This window comes from Bos taurus, chromosome 2, assembly GCF_002263795.3.
Source record: "Bos taurus isolate L1 Dominette 01449 registration number 42190680 breed Hereford chromosome 2, ARS-UCD2.0, whole genome shotgun sequence".
NCBI lineage: Eukaryota > Metazoa > Chordata > Mammalia > Artiodactyla > Bovidae > Bos > Bos taurus.
Genome location: NC_037329.1, coordinates 122,656,885 through 122,661,051, shown reverse-complemented (window position 1 = coordinate 122,661,051; position 4,167 = coordinate 122,656,885). Strand labels below are relative to the sequence as shown.

The following is a 4,167-nucleotide window of genomic DNA, read 5'->3' as shown; positions in this document are numbered from 1 at the left end:
AAGGGGTGGGTGTGAGGGGAGAGTGAGACGGACCGAGGGGGCCGGAGACCCTCCTGACCCCACGCCGATGGAAGCGGAGAGAGCACGACCGTCACCAGGACACTTCATGCATGCTGTGGGGCTTTCCTCTTTGAGACTCACCGAGACCAGCAAAGCTCACCCTCAGGTTCCTGAGTCCCTGCGGAGGGCCAAGTAGGCACAGATCTAGGTGCTGAGGGAGCTGCCATCCCAGAGCTGGAGGTGGGCAAGGAGCAAGGACAGTCAGCCCTCCACATACATGGATTCAGCCCACCTCGGGTGGAAAATATTCAGGAAAAACAAATTCCAGAAAGTTCCAAAAAATACCAAACCTGGATTTGCTGCACGCTGGCAACTATTTACCTAAAAGCATTTATATCGCCTTAGGTATATTAAGTGTTAGTCGCTCAGTCCTGCCTGATTCTTTGAGATCCCCGTGGACTGCAGCCCACCAGGCTCCTGTGTCCATGAGATTTTCCAGGCAAGGACACTGGAGTGGGTCGCCACTTCCTTCTCCAGGGGATCTTTCCAACCCAGGGATCGAACCCACGTCTCCTGTACTACAGGCATATTCTTTACCGACTGAGCTGCAGGGGAAGCCCATAAGGAATCTAGAGATGACTTAAGTAAAGTTTGTGCATGGAAGCATGGAACTATGCAAATATTTATGCTGTTTCATATATGGGACTTGAGCCTCAGTGGATTCAGCTATCCACAGGGGTCCTGGAACCCATCCCCCAGGGGTGCTGAGAGGCAACTGTACCTGCATTCATGTGGGACTCATGGCTCCCTGCTCCATTCCTCACTCTCTGTGTGCCCCGAGCAGGTCACTCCCCTCACCCTGGATCTCAGTTTTTTCATCTATAAATGGATCAGATCTGGGAATGCCAAACTTAATTCCCGGCTCCCAGCGTGGGGCCCTGGGATGGGGCATGTCGGAGGACAGAAGCGGGGAGGGTCTTGGGCCCCCGGGCTCTGAGGAGAGGAACTCTGGGTCCAATCCCAGCTCTGCTACTTCCTGGCCAGTGACCTGAGACCATGTCTTCCCATGTAGTTGGAGTAACTGCTCCTTCCTCCCAGACTTGGAGGCAGGTGAACAGGTAACACGGGGCAGCACCCTGCTCAGGGCATTGGCCAAGACTGGCCATTATTCTCCAGTCATTCCCGGCTTGGTCCACTCCAGGCCCAAGGGGTGTGGGCCGGGGAACCCTCCTGAGCCTGAGAGACAGAGGCTGACCTAGCCCTGGCACAGGACAGCTGTGGTCTCCGGGGAGTCCCTGGTACAGCCACACCCCAAGACACATCTCCACCCGGGGCTCCGAGGAGCATCAGGAAGCTTCCTGGAGTCCTGGCAAGGGGGCAGCTGGTAGGGGTGGCGAGGCCAAGCTCTCCAAGGCCAAGACAGAGCAGGGTAGCACGTGCCTCACAGGAGAAATGAGAGAAATGGGCCTTCTGATTTGCCCAGAACCATCCTGGCCTACACCAGTTTTCGTGCTGAGTATTAGTTATCCACAGCTGTGTAACGGATGGCCCTCAGCACAGCCGCTTAAAACAGCGATATGCACTGACTATCTCACCCAGTTTCCGTGGGTCAGGAGTTCAGCGGCAGCTGGATAGGTGGTTCTGGTTTGGGGGTCTCCCATGAGACTGCAGTCAGGATGTCATAGAAGGCTTGAAGAGGGCTGGAGGCTCTGCTTCCAAGTTGGCAAGTGTGACTGGTGTATTAACCCTGGTCAACAGCAGGGGCCCTCAAGTCCCTATCATCGGTCTTGCCACAGAGTGTCCTACAAAGTGTCCCAGAGAGAGCAAGCTGGAGCTAGTGTCTTGTGTGGGGGAAGTCACACCCTGCCCTTTGCACAATGTCTTATTGTTTGCAGGCAGCCCTCTTCCACGCAGAACACATGAGGATAAGAACATCAGGAAGTGGGGCCACCTGGGAGGCTGTCTCCCCATGAGGCAGTAATTCAGTGCAACTACTTTCGTGCTTAAAATTGTCCCAGTTTAGAGGATAAATTAGTCACCCTTAGTAAAAATTCCAAGGTCTCCAACATAGCCGGGAAAAATAGGGCAATAATAATAATAGTACCAACTTTCATGTGTGGCTTGCTATGTGCCCAGCTCTGTGTCAAGTGTTTCCAGAGTGCCCTAGGAGGTAGAAGGACTATTATCCTCCTGTGTAAGAGGATAAATGACTCACAACAGTCCCAGAGGGCTGGTAGAGCTGGGATTTGAAGCTAGGCACCTGTGGGTCATAAAAAGACTCGGAAGTTTCCATTGTATGAAAGCTTGGATGCATAAGCCAGAGATATAGCCCCTAAAGAGGCGCTAGGGCCCTGGGTCACATTAACAGAGGCTTGGGGCCACCCTTTATTTTGGGGGGCTCCAAAATCAGTGCTCTTGCCTGGAGAATCCCAGGGATGGGGAAGCCCGGTGGGCTGCCGTCTCTGGGGTCGCACAGAGTCAGACACGACTGAAGTGACTTAGCAGCAGCAGCAGCAAAATCACTGCAGATGGTGACTGCAGCCATGAAATTAAAAGTCGCTTACTCTTTGGAAGGAAAGTTATGACCAACCTAGACAGCATATTAAAAAGCAGAGACATTACTTTGCCAACAAAGGTCCGTCTAGTCAAGGCTATGGTTTTTCCAGTGGTCATGTATGGATGTGAGAGCTGGACTGTGAAGAAAGCTGAGCACCGAAGAATTGATGCTTTTGAACTGTGGTGTTGAAGAAGACTCTTGAGAGTCCCTTGGACTGCAAGGAGATCCAACCAGTCCATCCTAAAGGAGATCAGTCCTGGGTGTTCATTGGAAGGACTGATGTTGAAGCTGAAACTCCAATACTTTGGCCACCTCATGCGAAGAGCTGACTCATTTGCAAAGACACTGATGCTGGGAAAGATTGAAGGCAGGAGGAGAAGGGGACGACAGAGGGTGAGATGGTTGGATGGTATCACTGACTCGATGGACATGAATTTGGATAAGCTCTGGGAGTTGGTGATGGACAGGGAGGCCTGGCTGCTGCAGTCCATGGGGTCACAAAGAGTCGGACACGACTAAGCGGCTGAACTGAACTGGGGCCACCCTGCTCACAGGACCAGCTCTCTGGCCTCATACCAACCCTGTGAGAGTGGCAGGGCCAGGCAACCCTGCCAGGTGACAGCTGGGGAAACAGACTTGCCAGAGGTTACAGAGTCCAAGGCAGAGCTGTGAGCCAGATACACTGCCCTCCCAAGCCAGAGTGAGGGACTAGCCATCTGCCCAGAGGAAGCTGGGGAGGGAGGGAAGTGGAAAGCTTAGTCTTAGGGCACATGCCAGACTTCAGGTCTCTGGATGGAACTCTTCACTCCTGAGCCCCCCAAGCCAGGGAAAAGCCATTCCAGCCCTCACCTTGGACCCTTGAGCCCTTAGGCTTCTATAAAGCTTTCTTTAGGCAGCAGCACCCTCGTGTGGCTACTGCTGGTAACTACATGAAGCCGCAGGTTTCCTCCCTGTAAAATGCTTCACTCTCTAGCGCCTCCTGCCTGCACGTAGGTCCCTTCAGTTCTATCTGACTGCCACCCGGTGGACTCCTGTAGCCCGCCAGGCTCCTCTGTCTAGTGCCTCACGCTTCTCCAAACACTCAACTAGAAAAGAGAGACCAGCTATCCCTGGAGCTGATGGAAGGTGGCAAGAGCAAGATGGCATGGACAGAGCACTGAACTTGGTTTTAGGAAACTTCAGATAAAATCCTTACTAGGTTATTGACTCACTGTGTGGCTTGGGTCTCAAACGCCTCACCTGAAAAATGGGCTGATAACGTCTACCTTATCTTATTGCCTGACTTCCCTGGTGGCTCAGATGGTAAAGCATCTGCCTACAATGCAGGAGACCCAGGTTCAATCCCTGGCTCAGGAAGATCTGGAGAAAGAAAGAAAGAGAAGTCACTCAGTCATGTCCGACTCTGGAACCCCATGGACTGTAGCCCACCAGGCTCCTCCATCCATGGGATTTTCCAGGCAAGAGTATTAGAGTGGGTTGCTATTTCCTTCTCCAGGGGACCTTCCCAACCCAGGGATCGAACCCAGGTCTCCTGCATTGCAGACAGACACTTTACTCTCTGGGCCACCAGGAAGAGTAGTCTCCTGGAGAAGGAAATGGCAACCTACTCC

The 4,167-nt window shown here is 53.0% G+C and overlaps 1 non-coding gene across 1 annotated transcript; it reads left to right on the top strand.

Annotated features, from left to right (window-relative positions):
* The first annotated feature begins 3,841 nt into the window (after nt 1-3,841).
* TRNAC-ACA (transfer RNA cysteine (anticodon ACA)) lies at nt 3,842-3,914 on the top strand. The gene has a single exon. It is a non-coding gene; the product is annotated as a tRNA-Cys (tRNA).
* Nucleotides 3,915-4,167: the final 253 nt, after the last annotated feature.